This window comes from Puma concolor, chromosome D3 (genome assembly GCF_028749965.1).
Source record: "Puma concolor isolate L17-30 chromosome D3, mPumCon1.1.hap2, whole genome shotgun sequence".
Classification (NCBI taxonomy): Eukaryota; Metazoa; Chordata; class Mammalia; order Carnivora; family Felidae; genus Puma; species Puma concolor.
Window position 1 is genome coordinate 24,702,083 of NC_141678.1, and position 27,367 is coordinate 24,729,449.

Consider the following 27,367-nt stretch of genomic DNA (forward strand, 5'->3'; position numbering starts at 1 on the left):
TTTCTAGGCTTGACCTTTCCCCTGGAATTCACCTGTAGCTCAGCACATGCAAAATCATACCTTTTCTCAGGCAGCTCCCCCGTCTGTCACTGTTAGTCCCAATTTTTCCCATTTGTTTTAAAGGCTCCATCTTTCCTCCCCAAGTTCTTTAGTTTTGAGGGCTTTGAATCATTTGTTCTGAAGTTTCCCTTTCCTCTGTTGCTGTTTCTGTAATCAGTCACTAAACTCCATTTGATCCTGCCCATTTGCTCTCTTCTCTCCTGCTCTGGGCCAGGCTCTTACTACGGCATGCATGCCCCCCGTGACCAGCCTGGCCTTTCTGTCCCCTTCTCCTCCTTCAGTGCTCCTGACCCTTTGCTATCTGAGCACTTCTGTGACAGCTCCTCTGTCATCCGAGCACTTCTGCATACAGCACAGCCCACAGAGCATGGTGGTGGCCAGGGAGTACCTTCAGATAAAGCTGGTCCTCGGGCTCCATTGTCCTGTACAGCCTATCCCCCTCTATCTCCTGGTGTGAACTCTCTGTTCGAATAGGGGCCAGTTCTTCCCCCAACCACCTCCACACCGTGCATGTAGTCCCCGTGACTACACATTTGCTTTCTGATTCTGCCAGCTTAGGATCCCCTGGGGTTTTCTCCCAGGGCGTTGCTTTTCCTGAAGGCGGGAATTACATACACAGGTGGATAGAAGCCAAAATGCGGGGAGGTACCAAGCAGATGAGACAAAATAGGGGGTGCTGCTGTGGAGCTCACCCACCCTGCCCCTCCCCTCTTTCTACCTCCCATCCAGGATTTAGAAAAGTCTGGGCACACAGTGCATAGAACTCTGATGTATCCCTGTTGGTTAACTGGAATTCAATTGTATAAATCAGCTCAGTCTGCCAACGAGGAGGGTCCGTGAATGCCATGTGCTCACGTCTTATCTCTACATTGCTAGCTCTTAGCAGTGCCTATTACCTAAGAGGCCTCCAGGAAGGTTCACCGGATGAGTGGGTAATAGAAAGAGGGCAAGAACGAACTGCGGGGGGCACCTCCAAAGTGGGAAGACACCCGCTCCTGACACGTGGTCGATAGAGCATCATTAATGTATGCTTGGTGTGTCATCATCCGTGTAGCAAAGCATGACACAAGCGCTAACGCGTGTTTCAGAGTTAGCATCTGGACTTTTCTTTCCCACTCCCACCCCTGCACAGTAGCATGAAAGCAGGGTATTATCCCAGACACTCGAAGAGGTGGACTTCCCCAGATCTGGTAGTTAAGGCAGACCTCGAACTAACATCCACATTACACAACTCGACCCGTAGGCCAGCACGTGAAACTCCTTGGATTCACTGGAACCCATTAAACTCGTTAAGGCTTCAGAAGTAATGAGATGTTCTTTCCTGGCTTTTGATAGAGTTATGCTAATGCAGTGAGGAGTCAGTGCTAATAAGCAGGGAGAGGCAGAATTGATTTAAGGATCTGTCACTTCCAAAAACATACCGTCTGATGGAGACAAAGTTATCATCATAAACTTGTCTTTTTCTTTATTCCTGCGCATGCCGCTCATCTCACTGCTAATTAGAAACATCAGGAGAGAACACTTCATTTTTCTGGCAGCCCTCACAAAAGCTTCCTGCTTTCAGGAAGGACTCGAGTACCTTCCCATCTCAGGACTTGGCTCAGAGCTGTCCCACATTCACTGCCCTCCCCTGCCTCATCACGCAGGTCCCCCTCGAGCATGTTGCTAATATGGGCTGCAGTCCGTTTTCTGTGTCCTCACCCTTAATGTCACAGGTGGGCCAAGCAACAGTGGATGCCTCCATCTAAAACCAGAAGTCGGATTAACATATCCTGTCCATGAAAGGATACAGGCATGGGATAACTTTCAGATCTTACTGTAAGTTAACATATACATTTATTTTATTTTTTTTAATGTTTATTTATTTTGGAGAGAGAGAGAGAGAGAAGGAGAGAGAGAGAGAGAGAGAACATGAGCGGGGGAGGGTCAGAGAGAGAGGGAGATACAGAATCTGAGGCAGGCTCCAGGTTCTGAGCTGTCAGCACAGAGCCCAATGTGGGGCTCAAACTCATGAACTCTGAGATCATGAGCTGAAGTTGGATGCTCAACCGACTGAGCCACCCAGGTGCCCCCATATACATTTATTAATTAGAACCGACCAAGTTGAAACGGTATACATCACATATCGATTATCACCTCAAGGTTGCAAACAGCCTTTCTTGTGAAGATGAAATGGAAAAACCAAGTGGTACCTGACATTGATTTCCTTTCCTGTACGTATCCACTGCAAACCATCTCTTCTTTTGGGCTTGTTCCTTAATGATGCTTTGGGTGCCACATGCATCCCTTGTGTTCTGTTGAGAACGTAGAACGTCTCTGTGGGGTTGTTTCAGAAAAAGCTATTTGTCAGGTCCGGGTAGTTCTGCTGCTGTGGGTTTTTGGGTTTCCCTGTTTCCTTCTTGGCTGCTGCTCATCACAGTATTATTTATTATGTAGGGTTCATTTTCTAATGTCTCCCCCCACCCCTTCTGGACTAGAGATTCATTGAGGGTGGGGATTGGGTCTAATTTATCGTCAGTACAGTACCTGGAACGTAGCTGGCTCTCAGGGAATTAGTCACTGAATGACTAAATGAAATGGGCCTCCCTTTTCATTTTTCCATATAACATGGCTTATTCATAATTACATGAAAGCTGAAGCTAGGAAGGTTTCTTTTTTTTAATTTTTAAATTTTATTTAAATCCAGGTTAGTTAAGATACAGTGTAATAATGATTTCAGGAGTAGAATTTAGTGATTCATCACTTACATATAGCACCCAGTGCTCATCCGAACAAGTACCCTCTTTAATGCCCCATCATCCATTTAGCCTATCCCCCTGTCCAACACCTCTCCAGCAACCCTCCATTTTTCTCTGTATTTAGGAGTCTCTTATGGTTTTCATCCCTCTCTCTTATTTTTCCTTCCCTTCCCCTATATTCATCTGTTTTGTTTCTTAAATTCCACATATGTATGAAATCATATGATATTTATCTTTCTCTGACTTATTTCACTTAACATAATACATTCTAGTTCCATTCACATTGTTGGAAATGACAAGATTTCATTCTTTTTGGTCACCGAGTAATATTCCAGTGTGTGTGTGTGTGTGTGTGTGTGCGCGCGCGCTACATCTTCTTTATCTATTTGTCAATCAATGGACATTTGGGCTCTTTCCGTAATTTGGCTATTATTGATAGTGCTGCTGTTATAAACATTGGGATGCATGTGCCCCTTTGAATCAGCATTTTTGTATCCTTTGGATAAATAAAGCTAGGACCATTTCTGATCAATGCTAGAATTGGTCTGGCAATGTATGAGAAAAACCACTTCCAAAGAAGGGTACAGAATGAGCAAACTGGGCTAACACCACAGTAAAATGAAAAAGTATAAGAAGAGTGTATGCGTATGTGTGTGTGTCTGTCTGTCTGTACAAACTTTCTTTCAGTCAAGCATAAACTAAAGTTTTGTTGTATTTCTCTTGTCTCCTTCCTCCTACTTTGGTTCAGTGTTGAGTTTTAAGCCCCAGAGATAAAAACTCAGCATAGTTTATAGTGGGTAAGGGCTTTGGATTACAGCATTTTTGAATGTTGGAAATGGCTAAATTTAAAAGAGATAGAGTTATAGTTGGAAGAAAGTTGCAAGGAGGAAAAAAAGCTATTTGTCTAACTTGTCTTCGAAAATGAGTCAAACAGGCAAAAGAATCCGGAGTCTGTAAAATACGAGTCATTTTCCCGTGGTAGATAGGATTTTCCACTAGATGGATACAGCTTTCATTTCATCTTACACTATTAAATAATATTAATAAACCAAGATGCATAACATGCCTTGGTGGGTGCTCTGTCATGCCAAGTTAATGGTCCTCCCTATGAGGACCTCTCAGGTTGCAAAGAAGAGGGAAATGGCCTCAGGTGGCCATTTTCCACATGTCAGACACAGGTGTACAAACTCATAGATGTTTTTAATATCCTCTGAGGCTGTGATTGTGGTCCCCATGTTACGTAGCTGAAACTTGGAGCCAACTCAATGAATTGTCAAGGGTTCATAGCTAGTTAAACGCCAGACCTGGAATTCAAGGGTGGGCTTTAGAAAGGTCTTCTCATAAACAAAGAGTGCCAGCATGCCTCCTGGGACTCTAGAATTCCGTCTTCAAATGATTTTGTTTGAGGATGAGAAAAAGACCTACAGAAAATGACTCATTCACTGCCTTTGCAGACTTTTGCTGTCCCTGTGGAGATTTTGGTCGACTTTTCTCCTCCCCTTCTGAAAACTTCCATTGAGTCTCCAATACTGGGTATTCTCTAGTCTCACTGGCCTCAGCAGTAAAATGGAAGGAAGAAAAACGTGGAAAAATATACAAGATGAAAAAGTAGAAAAACATTCTGTTCCAGTGCAGTCAAACACATCATTTAAATAATCTTACTATGGTGAATTTGAGAGCAAGGAGACTGGTTTCTCATTGAGAAATAAAAGTCCTTTGACTTGAAGAATATTTTCAAAAAAGAAATCCTTCATTACCCTAGATACTTCTTGAAATGAAAATAGTCCATATCAAGACATATCCTGAAAGAAATAATTCAACAGTCCTTGAGAAGTTACGTATTTTCTGTTCAAACATTAAAGTGATCGTTTAATCTTACATACAATTCCCTGAACTCTCCCTAAATAATTGCCTTGGTGATTTTAGCTCAACCTTGAAACAGACTTGGATCTGTTGTATATTTGACTTTATTTGAAAGAGAGACGCAATTTTAAAGAAGTAGAGACTTCAGAGGCTTAAGCCCTTTGCCCGTGGGGACTAGAAGAGAGGAGAGAAGCAAGCATCTGGGAGCTCAGAGTGGAGTGAGGTATCAGCTCTAACAGTAACAGCACCACCTGTTGTGTACGTGGTACTTTCTAGAATGTCTGCCAGGCATCTTCATATATAGTACCTTGGTTTATCTTTACAGTAGCCCTTTGAGATCGGTAGGATGCCTCCTTTCGAGACAAGGACACATCCGGGGTCACACAGCTAAAGAATAAAGTCAGAACTTGAACTCAGGCCCCCAGCCTCCAGTCTGCAGCTCTTTCCATCAAGCCATTTGTCTCTCTCAGGAGGCAAGTATTTATTGTGGATAAGCTCTTGTTAGATTTGCCAAGGCCTGTGCAAAATCTTTGACTATAATAGAGCTTTTCCTATGTTTGAGACATGTGAGTTTGCCTGGAGTTTGTAACAGTATTTATAGAAGTGGAATTTGAGCTGAGATAATGAAGTTCTGAATTGCTTCCTGTATAACACTACGCTTTAAGATGAGCTCAATTTAAGTCAATAGTGTATGAGTAGACTGGTCTCCTTCTACATAGCGTGGGCATATGGGTTCCAAGATGCATCTGAAGCTGGATAAGAAAAAGATAGAAAAGAAGAAGTAAATAAAGAGTCACTTAGTGTGATGCAACTCTGGGGGCAAGAACAGCTGGGAAGTGTTTGGAATAAAGATATCGTGGACAATTTTAGAAGCATCTTTCCAAGTAAGTTAGCCTTGCGTCCAAATAAAGCTTGAAATCTTTTACCCGTTTATTCATCCAGCAGCTATTTGCTGACTATCCCCATAATGCCACTCACTGTGCTGGGGCTCGAGAGTTCAAAGGAAAAGACTCATTCCCTGACCTTGAGGAGACAGACCAGCAGGTTTGTGGGTGTCATGAATAGAGACATCCAGAAGCACAGGTATAAGTTTCACAAAGGGCCAGCATTCATCTTACAATGGGCACCAAGTTTACCTGCTCCCTAAATTTCCAAATCTTTTCTAGAAGCTGGAATTTTTAGTATTTCATATTAGAAGACATATTGCCATCAGTTTTATTTGTGAGAAACCTAATTCGTGAGACATCCATTCAGCAAACATTTGTCAAATGCATACAGTCTTCCTGGTCCTCTGCTGGATATTGGGATTACAGGGATGAAATCAATAGATTTCCTGCTGCAAGGTGCTCTCCACCTTTTTTTAAAATTTGTTTATTTATTTATTTATTTTGAGAGAGACAGAGTGCAAGTAGGGGAGGGGCAGAGAGAGAGGGAGAGAGAGAATCCCAGGCAGGCTCCATGCTGCCACTGCAGAGCCTGAGTTGGGGCTCGAACTCACAAAACTGCAAGATTATTGCAGTTTCGAAACCAATAGTTTCGGCTTAACCGACTGAGCCACCCAGGTGCCCAGTGCTCTCCATCTAATAGGAGAGAAACAATACACAAACATACCCAATCCTGACTCTGCTGCTTACTAGCTGCATGACCTTTGGCAAGCATTCAATCTCGTGGAGTTTTTGTAACTATAAAACAATAATGCCAAAAAGCAGTACGGTAGAGCTGGGCACATAAGCCTACATGTAATTGCCAATTACTGTAGTTGTCAATAATTATGAGAAAATTGGGAGAGACACACAGAGGTCAGAGAAGCCACTTGTGCCTCAGGGAGAGCTCAGTCAGAAGAGGCTTCCTGGGGGCGCCTGGGTGGCGCAGTCGGTTAAGCGTCCGACTTCAGCCAGGTCACGATCTCGCGCTCCGTGAGTTCGAGCCCCGCGTCGGGCTCTGGGCTGATGGTTCAGAGCCTGGAGCCTGTTTCCGATTCTGTGTCTCCCTCTCTCTCTGCCCCTCCCCCGTTCATGCTCTGTCTCTCTCTGTCCCAAAAAATAAATAAACGTTGAAAAAAAAAAAATTTAAAGAAGAGGCTTCCTGGAGGAGGTGCTGCTTGAGCTGAAAGTCAGATGCAGCAGGTTTTTGCTTGCCAACAAAGCAGCATGAAATCCAGGTGGAGGGCACAGCATGAGCTGAGGCAAGGGACGGAGAGCTGCCACACTTAAGGAGATGTGGGGACGGCAACACAGTCGAAATATAAAGTATCGGAAGAACGTTGACCCAAATACCCTGTTATTACAGGTGCAAAGGAGCCAGATGTTATGTGGCCATGGACGCAGGCGGAGGGGGATGGGGGTCAGGGTGGCTCTCCCTGTAGCCAGGGGCCAGATGTTTGCATCTGAGAAAAACCTGTGGTCCAGATTGTCCAGTGAGATCTCAAGATCATTTTGCCCTTTCTGTCTGAGGCTCTTGGGTTAAATATTTTACATTGTGTATTATTTTAAGGAAAAGAGAACCATTTTAAAAACCTGCTGGACAGTTAAAAGTCATGTTGAGCCTTCAAGCAAGAAATACTGTGCATGCCAGTGGGGGAAGGTCCACTTTCTAGTTTTAGAGGAAACCAGGAAATAATATTCTAAGTTGGTCTAGCAAATGCTCTAAGAGTAAGTCATGCATAAAATATGTACCTTTCCTAAGTACTGTCTTTGTGTTGGTGGAAAATTACCTATCCAGGATAAATATTCAGGGGGACCAGCAAGGTTTTAGCCATGCATAGTGCAAACCAAAACCCCTTTGCTTTATTTTTTTTTCCCAATCTTTTTTTAATGTTTATTTATTTTTGAGACAGAGCACGAGAGGGGGAGGGGCAAAGAGAGAGAGGGAGACAGAGAACCCAAAGCAGGCTCTGTGAGCCCAACACAAGGCTCGAACCCACGAACCATGAGATCACGACCTGAGCCGAAGTTAGACACTCAACCGACTGAGCCACCCAGGCGCCCTCAAAACCTCTTCTCTTTCAAACCACCAGCCACAACCAGGGCCTGACTCAGAGACAGCCTACCATCTGAAATGGTACCAAAGTGTCTTTCTAGCCTATTTACACAAAAAATTAAAAATAGATCTACCCTATGACCCAGCAATAGCACTGCTAGGAATACAGGAGTGCTGATGCATACGGGCACTTGTACCCTAAAGTTTATATCAGCACGTTCAACAATAGCCAGATTATGGAAAGAGCCTAAATGTCCATCAACTGATGAATGGATAAAGAAAGTGTGGTTTATATACACAATGGAATACTACTTGGCAATGAGTAAGAATGAAATATGGCCCTTTGTAGCAACGTGGATGGAACTGGAGAGTGTTCTGCTAAGTGAAATAAGTCATACAGAGAAAGACAGATACCATATGTTTTCACTCTTATGTGGATCCTGAGAAACTTAACAGAAGACCATGGGGGAGGGGAAGGAAAAAAACAAAAAAGTTAGAGAGGGAGGGAGCCAAACCATAAGAGACTCTTAAAAACTGAGAATAAACTGAGCGTTGATGGGGGATGGGAGGGAGGGGAGGATGGGCATTGAAGAGGGCATCTGTTGGGATGAGCACTGGGTATTGTATGGAAACCAATTTGACAATAAATTTCATATTAAAAAAAGAGAATTAAAATTGAATACTTTCGTCATGGTGTCAGTAAAAAATAAAAAAGAAAACAGTAGGAAGAAATGGTCTCCTTTTTCTGCAGGGCAGAGGAGGAGTAATATGTGAGCTGTCCTAAAATATTACAGCCGCAGAGCTGTCAAAGAAGCTCACGGGCCCTCAGTTTAGCCATAGAAAACATGTTTTCTTAAATTATTATGGCCTTATAGGGTGTTTTCTTAAATGAAAAATGATCACAGCATGCCTGACGCTTGTTGGCCCGATCATTTTATGAAGAATAATGATGTCATTATGGCAGCGCAGTCTGGAAAGAATGTCCGCTAACTTAGGTTAAAGGTTCTCAGTGACCTCAGAGCACACACCAAGTCAGTGGAGAAAGAACCGAGGGCTAAGTATGTAGATCATGAACTGTGGCAGAATAACCAGTACTTTCTTCTGCATCTATGGGTTTCCACTTCCTTCTTTGGAAGAATCTCATCTTGGTGGGAAGCATAATGACCCTTGCATGTGCCACTCTGGGAAGAGAACGTGTGTCCATAATCACTGAAAGGAAATACCCTTGCGTGGTAAGAGTTCAGCCTGGCTGGCCTCGTGAGGTTTAGCGGCTGCTGCCAAGACTCTATGCAAGAGGGTGGCCTGGCCAGAATTCTGGAGGCACCGTTGGTTTCTGGATGTGATAAGGAAGGCCACACATTCCTGACTATAATGTATCAAAATGATGCATTGATGCCTGATAGCTCTCATAACATTCATCTCCTATTCATTCATTATTTACAATTTTATTTTCGGTTTTGAAGAAGTTGTATGCACACATGGTACAAAATTCAAGCCTTCCAAAGGGAAAATGGTGAACGACCTCCCTCTCATCTCTTTTTCTTACCACCTAATTCTCCTTCTTGGAGTTGCCAGTGTTACAGTTTCCTCGGTACCTTTCCAGACAAGAAATCTCAGCCATTCACTCTTTTTTTTTTTTCAATGCTTATTTATTTTTGAGAGAGAGAGAGAGAGAGACAGAGTGTGAGCAGGAGAGGTGCAGAAAGAAAGGGAGACACAGAATCTGAAGCAGGCTCCGGGCTCTGAGCCATCAGCACAGAGCCCGAAGCAGGGCTTGAACTCACGGAGTGTGAGATCATGACCTGAGCCAAAGTCAGACACTTAACCGACTCAGTCACCCAGGTGTCCCACCCATTCACTCTTGATTCGTCTGTCTCCTTGCTTCTGGATGGCAGCCATAGTATTTGACAACACGTGCAGTAAACCTATTTTGCAACCTTACTTCTCAACTCGGAGCTTATGTTAAAAGTTTGAAGTTATTTGGGGGAGGGGAATCAGGCCTGTTTAACAATAAAACATTGATTTTACCTGATATTTTATAGCCATAACATATTTATTCCATGTCTCGTTCTACCCTTATTACAATCTAGAAAATAGGTAAGAGCGGGTATTATTATCTTCATTTTACAGCTCATAAAACTGAGGTGAAGAGAAAGTAAGTGCCTTTCATTATGTCTTACGGCTAATCAGTGGCAGCAGGAGACCAGAGATGCTCAGTTGTTCCCCCTTGAGTTCATACTTCTGTCCAGTGATGCAGGTCTGATGTGAGGGGGATTCTTCTCCATGACCACACACTTAGAGTTGTAAATGGACTCTGTTCTGATTTTAGAAATCCTTTTGTTTCTCACCTGCAATAAACGATTGGAAGAAGCAGTACTGTGAGGGGTCGTTAACGACCCACCCCAAGAAAAATATCTCATTATAACCAACCTCAGCCCTTCTCTGTTCTAGGCATTGTGCCAGGTGCTTTACAAATGTCATTTGATGCCGCACAGCCTTGTCAGCTGGATGGTATTAACCCATTTTACAGTTGAGGAAACTAAGGCACGGAGAGATGAAGTAAGCTGCCAGTGGTTATACAACTTGAAAGTGGTAGAGCTGGAATTCAAATCCAGATCTATGCCTATTTCTGCCACGCAGTGTTGCCTCCTACATTGGGTGGCCAGAGCAGAAATGGTTATTATCCCTGTGACAGAGATACTTTATTTATTTAAAGATCCAACAGAGAGGTGCAAGTCTTGATTATTAGTAGTTATTAAAAAGATGACAAAAACTCCAGTGTTGAACTCTGTTAAAATTATCATAGAATATAGGGGCACCTGGGTGGCTCAGGTCATGATCTCACGACTTGTGAGTTCGAGTCCCACGGCGGGTTCTGTGCTGACAGCTCAGAGCCTGGAGCCTGCTTCGGAATCTGTGTCTCTGTCTCTGCCCCTCCCCCGCTCGTGCTCTGTCTCTCTCTCTCAAAAACAAATAAACATTAAAAAATAAATACCAAAAAAAAAAAAAAATACCATCGAATATTAAAGAAGTAAAAGCTTACTTCCTGGTTTCAGGCTGTTACCATCAAGATGAAGGCCTAGAAGTAACACAAATAAGCTTGAGAACATAAATAACGGGATCATAAAACCACACTGGGAAACATGGAATCAGAGAGGTTTGAAGTCAGGCCCGGGAGGTTGTTTGGAGACTCCTTCCCAGCCTGAAGTCATTCTCTCTCCCCCATCTGTGGTGTCAGTGATACCATCAGCCTCCCAAGATACCAAACCACAGACACGGAGCTCTAGTACATTCCTTCCACTCCCTCATCTTCGCGCTTCTGAGGGGCAGCCTCGCAAACTAAATTTCAAGCGCCCATCAGTCGTGCACCCGTCCCTCTTCCACAGAAACAGCAGTCCGCCCCTGTCAGTTCTACATCTACCCCTGGCCCTGCCCACCACGCTTCTCCTGGTTCATACCCCGTCACAGCTGAGCTCAAAAACGACACCAGACAGATTCGTGGGCTCCGGTCTCTGTGCTGTCCAGGACAACAACCCCCCTGCAGGGACAAGGACTCTCCTAAACCGCAGCCCTCCTGCCGCTCCCCTGATGACAAGGCTGTGGTGACTCATTTCAGCACTTACTCTGCCTCCTCGCGTGCCGGCTCTTTGCTTTTGTTTGGGGTGCAATCTTCACTCAGATGCCTTGCTGCCACAGACACGCGTGGTGGAAAGGCACCGGAATGTGTTGTTTATGTCACCGGGGAGTTGAAATCAAGCTGGGCCTCCGTGCCCGGCAGAGCGGCTAGGTCAAGGGCGGAAGTGCACCACTGCACATTGTGCGGGGACGCGTCGTAATGGTTCCACTTCCGGTATTTCCGGGGCAAAAGAAGTTCCTTCCAGGACAGTCCTCCCACAGGTGACAACTAAAATCTTAGGCGGGGAGGCGAAACCACCTACCTGAAGGTACTAGAGAGTGAACACATGCAAGCAGATTCCGGACGGGCGTCAAAACACGGAAGAGAGAAATGGCACGGAGGGCGTTTGCCATTTTTATGGCTTTTAGCCTAAGATCAGACCACCCTCAGTAGCCACATGTGGCATTTAAAGCTTCGACAGAACACTGCAGCCGTTCCAGTCTGAAGAGTAAGATGACAGTATTCAGGGCCACTACAGCCTGCGTAGAAACTCTGCCCACATGTCTGGCTGACCCCTGAACTGCAAATGCTTGGGACAGATTCTGGCTAAAGATAGAACAAAACTGAGATTTGAATTGGTACTCAAGAGACAGATTTTTCCATCTGAATACCATCAAGTCAAGTGCCTACGTAACAACAACAACAACAACAACAACAAGATCAATACTCTTTAGAGGAAAGTAACAGAATTCACATCTTAACTTTCACAATGTCCTGGATACATTGAACAATTAGTTGACGTTTAAAGAAGCAGGAAAAGGGGACTCAATTCTAAGAGAAAAGACAGTCAACTGATAACCAACCTTGAGATGATGCAACTGTTGGAATTAGGGATTTCAAAGCATTTATAACTCACAACGAATGAAAATATAAGGCAGAATAACATATAAATATATAATATACATAAAAATATGTTATCAGGTATATTTCAAATCTACATAAAGTAATGAAACATAAAATACAATTCAACAGACAACTAGAAACTTTGAAAAAGAACACTGTGGAAGTTCTAAAACTGAAAAATAATAATATCTAAAATTAAAAATTCACTGGATGAGCTTAACAACAGAATGGGACTGGCACAGGAAAGAGTAAACTTGCAGATAGACCAATGGGAAATATCTAATTTTAGGAGAGATAAAAAGATTAGAGGGAAAGAAAAGAAAAGAGCTTTATAAATCTGTGGGACAATATCAAAAGATCTCACATGCATGTAATCAGAGTTCAAGAAAAAAAAGGAGAATGAGAGTATGAAGTAGGGAAAATATTTGAAGATGATCAAAACATTCCCAAATCTGGTGAAAGGCATACATTTAAAAATTCAAGAATCTCAGAGAACCCCAAGCAAAATAAATTTTAAAAAGCCATGCTTTGGTACATCGTAAGCCAAACTTTTGTGAATAAGAGAGAAAATTCTGAAAGCAGCCAGAGCAAATCAACATACTCAGAAGGGAACAGTGATTCAAGTGACATGAATTTCTAATTAGAAAGAATGGAGGGCGGAAGGCTTTGGAATGATGTCTTTAAAATGTTGAAAGAAGAAACTGTCAATCAAAAATTCTATAAAGAGCAGGGGTGACTGTGTGGCTCAGTCAGTTAAGCATCCAACTCCTGATTTCGGTTCAGGTCACTATCTAATTTGGTGAGTTGGAGCCCTGAGTCAGGCTCTGTGCTGACAGCATGGAACCTGCTTGGGATTCTCCCCCTCCCTCTCTCTGCCTCACGTGCACACGCTCTCTCTTCTCTCTTCCAAAAATAAATAAGTAAACTTAAAAAAAAATTCCATAAAGAGCAAAAGAATGTTTCAAAAATGAAGGCAAAATAAAGATATTTTCAGATTAAAACCAAAAAAAGCTGAGGGTATTTATATCATAAGATCTAAGCTACAAGGAGTACTCAAAGAAGTTCACCAGTTGAAGGGAAATACTGGGTGGAAACTTGTATCTTCAAGAAGAAATAAAGACAATCAGAAATGGAAAATAAATGGGTAAAAACAAAAGACCGGTTTCCTGTTATTTTTTTTTTTTTAAGTACATAAGACGATATATAACAGGGGCGCTGGGGTGGCTCAGTCAGTTAAGCATCTGAGTTTGGTTCAGGTCATGATCTCACAGTTTATGAGTTTAAGCCCCGTGTCGGGCTCTGTGCTGTCATCTCGGAGCCTAGAGCCTGCTTCGGATTCTGTGTCTCCCTTTCTCTCTGCCCCTCCCCTGCTCGTGCTCTGTCTCTCTCTGTCTCTCAAAAAAAAATAATAAAAAAAAAATTTTAAAGAGATGTTATAAAACAAATTTAAAAATCAGAGCATTCCATGATGTTTATACTATAGCTGCATGACATATCCCAGGTATATGATGAAAACTGGAGGTGGTGCGAAATGGACCAATCATTTGCAAGGTTTCTACTTTTTTACTTGAAATGATGCTTTGAAAAGGATGTATGTTGTAGTCCCTAGAACCACCACTTTAGAAAACAAAATGATGTATAGCTAAAAAGCCAATGTAGATTAAAACAGAATTTTAGAAAACATTCAGATAATCCAAAAGAAGGTAAGAGAGGGGGAAGAGGGGTAAAGAGCCCATAGGGAACAAACAGAAAGTAATAAAATGGTAGGACTTGCATCCAACATATTAGCACTTTGATTAAGTATTAAGGAATTAAGTACTCTAATTAAAGAAGAGATGTTAAGGGGCGCCTGGGTGGCGCAGTCGGTTAAGCGTCCGACTTCAACCAGGTCACGATCTCACGGTCCGTGAGTTCGAGCCCCGCGTCGGGCTCTGGGCTGATGGCTCAGAGCCTGGAGCCTGTTTCCGATTCTGTGTCTCCCTCTCTCTCTGCCCCTCGCCCGTTCATGCTCTGTCTCTCTCTGTCCCAAAAATAAATAAACGTTGAAAAAAAAAAAAAGAAGAGATGTTAAAATGATTTTTTAAAGCAGAACCAAAATATCTGTTATTTACAAGTAGATTGAAAGTAAATTCATGGTAAAAGACACACCATACTAGCAGGAGGTGTAAAGAAAGCTGGAGTGCCTTCAGTCAGATAAAATGGGTCTCAGGACAGAGTATTACCAAAGATAAAGAGGGACCTTTCTTTCTTTCTTTCTTTCTTTCTTTCTTTCTTTCTTTCTTTCTTCCTTCCTTCCTTCCTTCCTTCCTTCCTTCCTTCCTTCCTTCCTTTCATTTTTGAGAGACAGAGACAGAGCACAAGCAGGGGATGGGCAGAGAGGGGAGAGACACAGAATCTGAAGCAGGCTCCAGGCTCTGTCTGAGCTGTCAATACAGAGCCCAACATGGGGCTTGAACCTGTGAACCACGAGATCATGACCTGAGCCGAAGTCAGATGCTTAACCGACTGAGCCACCCAGGCACCCCAAGAGGGACATTTCTTAATGATAAAAGGATTAATTCACCCAAAATACATAACGACCATAAATGTATTTTTGCCTAGTGACAGAGTTTCAAATTACAGGAAGCAAAATGTGATAGAATTAAAGGGAGCAGTAGATACTTCTGCAATTCTATTTGGTGATTTAAACACTACTCTTTATTGAGAGAACAATTAGAATTTGATAAAATAATTAGAAAAAAACTAAAAACCAGTAAAACATAAATGATAGAAAAACACCATCAAACACCTTGACCTAATTATATTTATGGACCACTACATCCCCAAATCAAAGAATACACATTCTTTTCAAGCGCCCTATAGTACCTCTAACAAGATAGATCATAAAACCAATCTCAATAAATTAATTATTGAAATACTATAGAGCATGTGTTCTGACTTCAGATATTTGGAAATTAAACACACTTCTAAATAAGCCATAGGTCAAAGAGGAAAACAAAAAGGAAATTTAAAAAATATTTCTAATACATGGTCATGAAAATCAGCATATCAAAATTTGTGACCTGTAGCTAAACCCACATAGAGGGACATTTATAGCTTTAAATATTTATATTACAAATAGGGAAAGATGGAAAATCAACGACCTACATTTACACCTAGAAAAGTTAGAAGAACACAGCAAACCCAAAGTGAATTAGAAAGAAGGAAATGATAAGGATAAAAGCGGAATCAATGAAAGAGAAAACAGAAAAGCATTGTAGAAAAAAATCACCAAGCCAGAAATTGCTTCTTTGAAAAGAGAAAACAATTGATAAACCCCTAGTGAGACTGGCTAAGAAGAGACAGAGCATGAATTATGAATGTAAGAGCTGAAAGAAACATAATTGCTTCAGATCTTATGGACACTAAAAGGATAGGAGAATATTATGGACAACTTTATACCAATTAATATGGCAACTAAAATGAAATGGAAAAATTCCTTGAAAAATGCATTGTACCAAAACCAATACCAGATGAAACAAAATATGAATAGCCCCATGTATATTAGAGAAATTTTAACTCATTAAAAAACCTTTTAACAACAAGCTCGCTTAAAGCCTGGATGGTTTCACTGATTAATTCTATCAAAGAGTTAAGAAAAACCCCACCATTTTATACAAATCCTTTCATCCTTTCAGAAAGTAGAAGGGGAAATGCTCTTTCATTTGTACTATGAGACAAAAATCTGACAATGATATCAGGAAAAAAAAATCACAGAAGAATATCCCTCATGAACACAGGTGCAAAAATATTTAGCAAAACATTAGCAAACTGAATGTAGCATGACCAAGTAGGGTTTATCCCAGGAATTCAAGGGTGGTTTAACATTAAAAAATCAGTCAATATACTTGACTGTATTAACATATTGGAAGACTCAATACTGTTAAGATGATAATTCCCCCTAAGTCATTTATTGGTTCAACATTATACCAATCATAATCCCCAAATTGATAAGCCGTCCTAAAATTTACATGGAAATGCAAAGGACCTAGTACAGAGAGGTTCATAAACTATGGCCTGTGGACCTGCCACAGTTTTGTAAATAAACTTTTATTGGAACAGCCGCACTCATTTGTTTACATATCATCTGTAGCTACTTTTATGCTGTAATGGCAGTGTTGGGTAGTTATGACACACACCATATGGCCATCTGGCCCTAGATAAAAGTTTGCTGACCCTTGACCTAGAATACCCAAAGCAATATTGAAAAAAAATAAAGTAGAAGGATTTATACCACCTGACTCCAAGATTCACTATAGACCTGTAGTAATCAAGACAGTGTGGTGCATAAGAATTAACAAGAAGATCAGTAGAGCAGAATAGAGAGCCCAGATACAGACCTACACTTAAATGGTCATTTGATTTTTGACAAAGATGCCAAAGCAATCCAATGGGGGAAAGAAAAGTCTTTTCAACAAATGATGCTAGAACAAATGGGTATCCCCATGAGAAAAAAAATGAATCTCAACCCTTACCTCGTACCAAACACAGAAGTCAATTCAAGATAGATCATACACTTTAACATAATAGCCGAAAATATCAGAGGAAAGTACATTCTTGATTTAGGGGTAGACCGGTCATAAAAAATAATAGGTATAAAAGAAAAAAGTATACATTAGGTTTCATCAAAGTTTAATGCTCAATGTCCCTAAAAAGACATCATGAATAAAATGAATAATCAAGCTACAAATCATATATATGACAAAAATTGGTACCCCAGAATATGTGAAGAGTTCCTATATAATAATAAGATGGCAAACAATCCAATTTAAAAATGGAGAAAGTTCCAAACATACAACTCATAAAGTTATGTGACAATGGCAATGTGCCCATCCAGAAAATATTTACCATCACGTGTCATCAAGGAAATGTAGGTTAAACCACAAGAGAATACCACATTCCCACCAGAATGGATCAGATTTAAAAGACTGACAACACAAACATTGGTGAGGTGTCAGGAACATTCATGTATTATTGGAGTGGCTATAAATATATATTCACCCTGGAAAAAGTTCCAGCAGCTTTTATGAAACTAAACATATATCTACCCTATGTGCTGGCAGTTTCACTCCTAGGTATTTACGCAAGGAAAATGAAAATCTACGTTCACAAAAAGGATTCTATGTGAATGTTATTAGCAGCGCTATTCATAACATCCCAAAACGAGAAACAGCTCAGATGTCTATCAACAGGAGTCATATAGTATAGTCATACTCAACAATCAAAAGCAACAACCTGTGGATACAGACAATGGCATGGATGAATCTCAAAAATACTTTACTGCCTGAAAGCCTTCTACAGAAGAATATGTACTGTATGATTCCATTTATCGGAAGTTATAGAACATGCTTAATGGATCTATGGTGGAAAAAAATCAGAACAGTGTTTGCCTCTGGGGTGGTGAGGGCAGAGATTAACTAGGAAGAAAGCTGAAGGAACTTTCTAGGGGGAGACCAATACTCTATATCTTGATAGGTTTTTGGACACAGTGCATACTTTTGTCAGAAATCTTTGAATGTATGTTGAGATTTGTGCAGTCCTTTTTATGTAATTGTTTTTACTTTTTTACTGTATATAAATTTTAAATTAAAAACTATAAACAAATATTGTACTCCAGTAACATACCTTCTGAAGTATTTAGGGGAACTTTAATTGAAGCCTGTAAATTTATTTTGAGTTGCATCCAAAATACAAAGTGAGTTTATGAATGGAAAGAGAAAAATAGTTGGATAGATATGCAATAAAGCGATTTTACTAAAATGTTAATGTTAGAATCTAGGCAATAAGTATTTGGGTATTTATTATAAAATTCTTTCAAGTTTCCTTTATGTTTAATTTTCTCATAATAGAGTTTTTGGGAAAATGTACAACTGCAGCATGGACATGTGTATCTTAAAAACATCATGGAAAAATAAGAGGATAAAATATATAATACAGTATCACTTACATGATTAAAACGCCTATATCTAGATTTAGGGGTAGAAGTTCAGACAAAATTATATGCAGTAAACACATTAGAATAGTTGCCAGTGGGGAAAGAACCATGAGTGGGACCTAGGGATGACGGGATGGGTGCCAGGTGGGTGTTGGATAGAGAAGCCTTGTGTGGACAGTGATGGTAATGGGGAGAGAGGATGGTAGATGGAAAATCATTAAACTTTGCCAAATCTTGGCCTCACCAGTTACTAACTATGCCATTTTAGGCAAATTGTTTAACATTTTTTAGACTCACTTTTCACCTCTGTAACATGGGCATTCTGATCTCTACTTCACAGAGTTGTGAGCCTTAACACTAGAGAATGTCCAGGAAGTTCCTAGCACAGCCCTTAATCTCTGTCAGACATTCAGCAAAGGTCTATTCTTCTTCTTTTCTTTCCATTCATCTAAATCCTTGGTGTCCTTCAGGGGGCTTACCTTCTCTAACTCCACAAATAGCATGCCTCTTCTTTTTTTCCAAAGACCGCCCATACTTGCAGCCCATTCCATTCTGTCCCACTTTGTCCCACACATATGGAGTTGCTTTGTGACTGTGTCCTTTATGTCTTTCAGTAACCATTCCATAGCTTCTTGAGGGCTCCGAGTGTAGCTTGAGTGTCCCTCTGCCCACCGGTCACCCAGCACTATTTTGTGTAGTTGTGTCCCTCTCTCTTGAGCAGCAGCTCTAGGAGGGCAGAGATGGTGTCTGTGTAACTCCCTCTCTTGTCTCTGCATGGACAGGGCTTAGCAAATATTTGATGCATGAATGAATAGAAATTACCTGTTTTTCACTGTGCTTTTCATTCAGCACTGTCTACTAAATATATTGATTTATCATGGCTTTTACCCACTTGCCAGACTTGCTGAACTTGTCCAAACACACAGAAGCAGTAGAATGGACCCAGCCCAGATTTGCTGCAGTATGGCACTCCAGAAACACAGTGACCTCAAAGACAAGGACCCTCTCTTTGCTGTGGGTGCTCTCTCAGCCTTTCTGTGAAACCAATGATAACATTTTAGGGCAGAAAGTTGGTCTTATATTTCACATAATTAAACCGTCAAATGCTAACGTTAGATGAAAGGATCTGGGTGTTCAAAGGCAACCGGGAGTAGTCAGAGAGATTGCCTTCATACAGGAGGTGAGTATTAGGCAGAGTTTATTGGTGGGGGTGATGTGGGACATCTAATGAGAGGGTGGGACATTCCGAGGGTCTAGAGTGACATGAGCTGGGGATTGATGATAGCAGCAGATATGTGCTGGAGGGGAACCCACAGTGGGGTGTTGGCTGCTTATCAGGATTATCACATGACATAAAGGGACAAGATGGCGGATTCATGAGTTGGAAGCCATCACCATCCTCTCTCTGGTCTGTTTCTTTGCAACACCCTTATCTCATCTTTGATTTGGTCCCCACCTCCTTTTCTTTTTATCTGGGCCAAAGACAGGCTCAAACCCTGATTGTAAAATGAAATCCAAATGACACACTTGGAACCCTCTATTTCAGCCCGGAAATGTTGGTTTTGCGTTGTGTTTGGCGCAGAAAACAGCCAGCTGAGATGGTCTGACACCCAGGAGGGTCCTTTGGCAACAGCCTCAGCCTGATATTTCCATGTCTTCAAATCAATCCAAACTACTCATTAGGAGGCCTTGTTTCGGCAAGAGCTCTTCTGCACGCGGGACCATCCTGAGATTACCACTGCCTTCCCTTTGGTCCATCTCATCATTCCTGCCTTCGCCACATTTCTGGACCCCGGGAGACAGCTGAGAAAAGCAGCTTCCTTACATTCTCTTCAGGAGGGCCAGATATGCATATATGCCATTTCTTCTGCTAAAGGGGTCCCTATGCTATTTTCCTGACCCAAATCATCCCTTTTGACTGACTGGGTAAATGTTCCAGGGATTTAAGCCTTCATTTGGCTAACAAGCACTAGATTACATTTACATTTAAAAGAATTGTTTAATGTATTCTGAAAACCTTAAAAGCAAAAGTGTCCATCAGCAGGCATTACTCTTTGCTCCAAATGATACCAGGGAGCACTTTCTTTGGGTAAAAACAGTCTTTCCAAAGGAGCATGCTTCTTTTTTTGCCTAGGAGTTCTTGACCTGCCTTCCTTTTCTTCTCTCTAATCATTAAGAAGGAAAAAATAAATGTAGCTGCCTTAGTTACTACTTTCTAGGATCCTGAGCCTCTGGAATATGTGCAGTCAAGGGCAGGCAATCTGTGAAACCCTTCAGGGTTAAGCAGGGAGAGACCACAGTCTAGGGTTTTAGGGATTCTGTTTAATGGGCAGCAGCATTTCTCCATTTAACATTGCTTCACAATTCATGCCATAAAGATAGGTCTGGGGTGATCTAAGCTGTTATTACCCTTGCTCTTTGAATTTGGATTTTGCCAGTATTCTATACTGAGCCTTAATGATGCAGGATATTGCAATTTGTTGCTTCTCGTGATACATGTAATAAATCCTAGATTCAGAGGTAGTAATTCTCAACTCTATCCTATCTTGAATGGAAACTACTTCCCTTATTTGGTTTCTCAGCAGCCACTACCGAGTTATGCTTCCTTAAGGTTTAAAAAAAAAAAAAAGAAAGAAAAGAAAAAGCAGGCCACTGGCAGAATAATTTGGATCCAAGTAGATTCTGTGCAGATGCCCAGTGGGAGAAGATAGGCCATCCTGATCCAGAGGGACGATGGATAAAGCTTCTGCCTCACGTGGCTCACTAAGGCCTGGTTCTGAAGGCTGACACAGCAGGAGCCATTTCATTCTTTGCCTTTCTTTGTGACCAACATGCCGATACAGCCACCGAGCTATGTAGGCAGTCTCTCGAGCACTGCTCCTACCCTGTTGTAAACCTAGAAACAAATATTTAGCTGGCTGTGGAGTGCCATCTACATGAGTGCTCTCCCTCTGGGGGTCTGCTGCACACACAGCGCCTGGCTGGTCCTTTCACGTCGCACAGGACATATAATATATTTACGTCTCGCGTAACCATAGAAACCTGTTGTGTCGGAGAAGACTTTATGATTTTGCTGCTCTCCGGAAAGAGATGAATAAAGCCACAGGGCAACCTGCCACCTCTTGTTTAGTTACTTTGTAATCGTTTAGCAATTAAGACTGCAGAACATATTTACTATAATTTTCACATCTGTAGACATTTTATAGAGTATTGAATATACATAAGGAAATAAAAGCACTTGAGACATTATTTTAGAAGCCCTATAGCCAACTCAATTTTTCTTTTTTTGGTATTACTTACACAATTTGTACTTAATTAATTATTCTTGAAAATGGCTGATCTTTTTTTTTTCTTTTCTGTGGTAGGATTTATTTTAGGGAATCCTTGGAATAAGGAATTCATACATTTCGGTATGCTGGCTATACAAAAGGGGTGTAGAAAGAACACCATTTGGGAGTTGGGAAGGGTTGGATAGAAAGCCCGGTTTAAATCTGAGCTCTTCCACTGAATGGCTGGGCTTCCTGGGGCAAAAGTGACTGAATCTTGTAGAGCTTTTAACAAAATGCTCTATGAATTGGGAATAATAATAACGTCTACCTTGATGGATCATTATGATGAAAATAATAAAAGGAAAATACCAGGCACAGGACAGAGGGTCACTATGTGGCACTATTATCAGTTCTCTTATTCTTACTTTTCATCTCTTTAATCTAATATGGAATGTACTACAAGTATATTCTGATGCTCACAAAAGCTTGTTTTGTTTAGCACATATATGGTACTTCATACTTATCAAAGGCTTTACAAATATTTATTAATTATAAAACCCCCAAGGGAGCTGAGGAATACAAATTCCATCTCTTTTCCAATTAATTCTGCACCTTTCCATTTGGCAAATACATGTGTTTCAGCGCTTTTAATAGAGCAAGGAACCCCCTTGGCTCTTTTGTCTATGCCTTGGATTGTTTAAAGGAATTATCCGGGATGTCATGGAAAGCTCCGGTTTGGCTGCTGGATGACTCGGGCGACCCCTGCTGGCCAGCTGCAAAATCAGGCTTGCGCACCAAGCCAAAGGCTGCACCCTCACCCCCTGGCCCCGAGTAAATTAGCTGTGGACCGAGCAAGGCTATGGGTAGTGGGGTATAATCATGGCTGCGAAGGCATGGAGTTTACTCTTATTGTTATTATTTGCTCTATTATTGTTATTTAAATGGAGGTATTAGAATGCAGGGGACGTTTCCCACCAGCTAATAACCATTTAAGTTGCATTTGGGGGCTTTCACGACTTGACAACAGCTTTTCAAAATCTCGAGCTGTTAAACCCCCTACCGGGTTAATGTGGCAGAAAAAGACAAGAACGACACCAGCCAGCGGCTTTTTGTACAGTGCTGTACCGCGAGCATCTGGAATAGAGAAGAGGAAACGGATCCTTTTAGAAAATCCAATTAGAGAGAGGGAAATATGCTTCGCTGAGAGAGTGGGTTGGGGTGCGGGGAAAGGTTCTCCCCCAGAGGTAAAAGCCTTCGATATTCACAAAGGCAAAGCCCGTATTACTTGGACTTGTTTCCGAAAACTAGGGTTCCTGGAGATCTTCTCAGGAAAACACTGCTCGTGAACAGACAGCTGTTTCCGCCCAAAGTTCAATCTAAACAATAACAGAAATGACTATTCAAAACCAGCACAGAGATGGGGAGATCAAAGACTCACCGTGATTCCTTCTGGAAGCATGGGAGTCACTTTCCCCCTGGCCTCTTGTTTTTCCATTTTCATTAAAAGGTCTCACAAGAGATCTAGGGAATCGGGATTTTCCAAGTCACCCTAGCTTTAAGGGACTACACCTCATGTGAAAAATAACCTCTCCCCACACCTTTTTTGAGCCTCTAGTCATACCTTGACTTGCTCTGCCAAGAGGTCTCATTATCCACACCGAACAGACTCCATTGGGTAGCTCTGGTGACATTATTTGTACAAGAAATTTCAAAGTTGCGCAATTCACCTAGGTTTGGAGGACTGTAGGTAAAACTACCACACAGCCCTTCTAGTTTTCCTCATTAAGGAGATCACATAGCATCGGAATATGCATTTTCATTATGCTATATTAGGGCTGATTGCATTTGTAACAACTCTGAGGGGCATTCTCACAGCTTTCCGTGGAAGGTTAGCTGCAGGACTCACATTACCAGCAGACACAAAAGGAGCTTTGCTATAATATTCTCATTTTCCTAAACCCGTCATCTCTTTTTCATTTGTTAAAGGAGCCCTTTGGCTTTTTAACCTAACCTGTATTAATGCCGTGGTAGGAAACCAAAATCTTTAAACACTGACCCCAAATCTTTAAACGCTGTCTCTTGTTAACGGCCAGTAAAAGGTGTGCCCAGACTACACTCTACCTTTGTGCTGCTCAAACCCCTCTCCGTATAAATGCCTCTGAACAGTATGTAGTGTGTATGTCACATATGCAAATGTTCCTCCCAGCGACCTTCCTGGGTCTTAGTGTTCAAGGGAAATGGACCTCATGGTGATCTTTGAAGACCATTTTCTGTTCTAATAGCCTGTTTTCCATAAGAACATAGAATCAAGTGGAATTTAAAAGCATGCATAGCATATAGGAGCTCCTGCTGCTCGGAGGGCCGAGCTAATGGAACCACCCCTGTAGACTTTGGGCCTCAGAGTCCCCGATTGCCTTTAGAAAATGTGACCATGGATCAGGCAGCTTCTGAGCCCTTGGGGGCTGGATTGGTGTGTGGGAAGCCACAGGCCTGGACTCGAGCTCCCCTAGCTCCAGAGCCCAGTTCTGCTGCTTATTGGCAGTAGAGCCTTGGGCAAGTGCCTGAAATTCTGAGTCTCCCTCAAAACACCTTTAAGAGAGGTAAGATGTACCTCCCAGCTTTGCTAGCAGGGCCCTGGTGCTCAGCTGTTTGCTTCAGCTCTTATTAATGACATGAGTCAATGCTATTGCCCTCTGGGTCTGGAATTGAGGGGCCCTACAGATGAGAAGGCGTACCTGATTTCAGATGCCCAGGGGAAGGGCCCAGAGCCTCTCACCTGATAGGATACTCTGTCTGCACCCACCCTCGCTCCCCCGCATGTGACACGCCCTCACAAGACACACTTCTCCCACACACAGCGCTCATGTGACGCTCTCACTTCACACTGTGACTTGTTCACACACACCCCTCACGCGACATCTACGTGACACACACGCTCATCTCATGTCCTCACTGCCACACACTTGCAGACACCCCCAGCCTGACAAATGCACACCCTCCCCATTTCACCCGTGCCCACATGCGGGCACCCGCAATGAGGAGAGGCGGGGCCCCTGTGAGCCCCTAGACAGTCCCCAACTGGGGTGGGGAAAGGAATAGCCGAGGCCTGTTTTAGAAAGTGCCGCAGACCAGCCTCCAAGGGCACAGTGGCCTCCAGCACTCCAGATGTTTTGCCCAAGATCCAACTCTAGTTTTCAAAAAATCCTTCTGTAACAATTGCCCCTTTCTCTGGTCGCCTCATAGAAGGAAAGTTCAAGATTCCAGGAAGGAAATGGAAGAAAGGCATCTTACAATTACTTGACCCGCTATTTATATAAAGGTGCCCATTTCCTTGTTCCAGTGACTGATTTGGTTCTCTGGGAGGGGCTGAGGCTAAACTTATGGTGGGGTTTTTGGCATTGGTACCATTTCGCAGTTATTGCTGTCTTTTAATTTTTTTTTTACATTTATTTATTTTTGAGAGAGAGAGAAACAGAGTGCAAGCCAGGGAGGGGCAGAGAGAGAGGGAGACACAGAATCTGAAGCAGGCTCTAGGCTCTGAGCTGTCAGCACAGAGCCGGACACGGGGCTCGAACTCACGAACCGCGAGATCATGACCTGAGCGGAAGTCGGACACTTAACCAACTGAGCCACCAGGTGCCCCAACCATTTCACAGTTGTATCAGTGGCACAGGGCTGGTGCTGAGACACATCTCCCAGGCCCTCTGATGCGTCCAGAGAGGCCCTACGCAGCTACCCAGCCTGTGCGGAGCTTGCCCTGCGCTAGGCCTTGTGAGGACCAGGGACATGTGAGAAAGGGTTCCTGCCTCCACACCTGTCTATCCAGAGAGGGGGTAACCAGCTCTATGTCTGGAGCTTATGTCTGGAGCTTAGGAGTTGTTGCCCTGAAGGTATGAGGAGCTCACTTTTGGACAGAGGTGCCCAGGGGAAACTTCTAGAGGAGAAGGCATCTGAGCTGGTTTTGAGAGAGAGACATAATTCCCACTTGCGTGGGAGGGTCAGGAGTGATGTAGAGGGGGAGTCCAGGTTGGGGGCACGGCCAAAGCAAACCAGAAATGACACCTGCAGTGTAGGTTTGTGAGATGGAGAGTAGGCTGGTCCGGATGGAGCAGGCCTGGAAAGGATGACAGTGGTCTCCAGCACCATGCTTCTGCACCCTGTCTTCTAGGCCAGCATCTGTGGTGTTCGTGCAGCTAATGCCTAATTGGGCTGCTGGCTTTAAGATGATTGTCTGACAATATTTTATCTTAATGCCACCTCTGTCCTTTTGCTTTAGCTGTTTCTTCCCCCAAAATACCCTACTCTGTCCCTCCCACCTGCCCCAACCCTCATTCCTTGAGTCGTCCTAAAGTCCACCACCTCTGAGAGGCCATACAAGGTCACCCCTCCTGCCACTGGCCCCTGTGTCCTTCTGCATCGGACCTTTGCAGCTCCTGGCTTGTGGTGTGGTCACATCCATCCATATTTCAGCTCTGCTTTTCATCTGGGAGCTCCTGAGGCCACAGACTCTTACACTTTGTGGGATCTCCCAGAGCAGCTTGTGCCTTGCAGGCCCTCCAGTCCAGCAGGACCCGGGACTATGTGTTCTTGACACTTCGGCTCCCTCGCCTTCCCTTCTCAGAGACCAGGAGCCCAGTCAGTTGTGGGTTTCCCAGGCAGAAAACATCTCCCATGTAGACAAGTGTGGCCTCTTGCTCAAGAGCTCAGGAAGCTGGTTCTGAGTGCAGAACCCCATTTTGGGGAGTGGGAGGAACAGAGCAGTTCTGCCTTCAATTTTGGCCAAAAGCTTGACTCTAGGACATCATCCAGGAGGAGGATATGGATGCCTCCCTTCCTCCACACCGAAAGGCAGTGGTTTCCTGGATCCAGGAAGGGGAGACAGCCAGAGTGTATTCTTCTTATCAAATAAATTACAAGGCCACGTTAGTCTTTCTCCCACTCACCTGAATGTGGTCGGACACAGCAGCGAGGGTCTGTCCCATGATGGCCCAGGAAAGCATCACACCTGGCCTGGTCTGGGCCAGAGATTTGCTGAGGGTGAGGGGCAGGCCTACTCACTCACTGCTATCACAAGGGGTGGAGGGAGGGCAGATAAGGAGACAGGACCCTTGTTGTGTGGTTAGGCGGCTTCGGTTAGGTGTGTGGTTAGGTGGCAGATGGTTAAAATGGAATCTTGCTTCATGTGGGTCCTTTGTAGGCTCTTCAGAGGTGTCCTGCAGCTTGCTGCACTTGGGGAGATGTGCCTCTCGTCCTGTCTTCTTCTTCTTTTTTTTTTTTAAGTTTATTTATTTATTTTTGAGAGAGACAGAGCAGGAGCAGGGGAGGGGCAGAGAGAGAGGGAGACAGAGAATCCCAAGCAGGCTCTGCACGGTCAGCACAGAGCCCATTGTGGGGCTCGAACCTACAAACCATGAGATCATGCCCTGAGCTGAAATTAAGAGTCAGACACATAACCGATTGAGCCACCCAGGTGCCCCTTCTGTCTTTCTTCTGCAGAGACCCTGAGACATCTTCTCAGCCGTTGGCATCCTACGGTCCACCTCGTCTGGCCTCTCCAGGTGGCCTTGTTGGGCGGAGCCTGAGATGAGACGTGCCAGCTCCCCGCCTCCACCGTGGACCACATCTGGTTGCGCGAAACACCCTTGTATCCCAGAGCCCCACAAACTCTAGCAGTGCCGGCCGGTCCCCTGCTCCCAGCTGAGCAGTGAGACTCCACTTAGCAACAGTCGGTCTCTCTCCTGCCTTCAGGGTGCACATTTCCAAGCTCTCTGAGTGGTACCCCCTATGAGAACATGCTCTCCAGGCTTAAAGTAGGAGAGGTGCCCTTCACTCCTTGCCCCAAAGGGATTCGCTGTATGGGGGTAGCTCTCTCCAAAGAACTCTCTTCTCCAGCCTCCTCATTCCTTTTTCTTGGGGTCCTCTCTGACCCCTGATATGGCTGGGGACCCAAGATCCAGGGGCACAG

At 43.2% G+C, this 27,367-nt stretch overlaps 1 protein-coding gene and 1 long non-coding RNA gene across 5 annotated transcripts in view; one reads left to right on the forward strand and one right to left on the reverse strand.

Annotated features, from left to right (window-relative positions):
- The window catches only part of TTC28 (tetratricopeptide repeat domain 28), a 640,216-nt gene that overhangs the window by 547,704 nt on the left and 65,145 nt on the right, over positions 1 to 27,367 (forward strand). The gene's annotated exons all lie outside the window — the stretch shown is intronic.
- Positions 8,858 to 11,462, reverse strand: LOC147575415 (uncharacterized). Its single transcript, XR_015242372.1, has 3 exons — positions 11,264 to 11,462; positions 10,684 to 10,719; positions 8,858 to 9,988 (listed from the first exon to the last, which is right to left on the reverse strand). It is a non-coding gene; the product is annotated as an uncharacterized LOC147575415 (long non-coding RNA).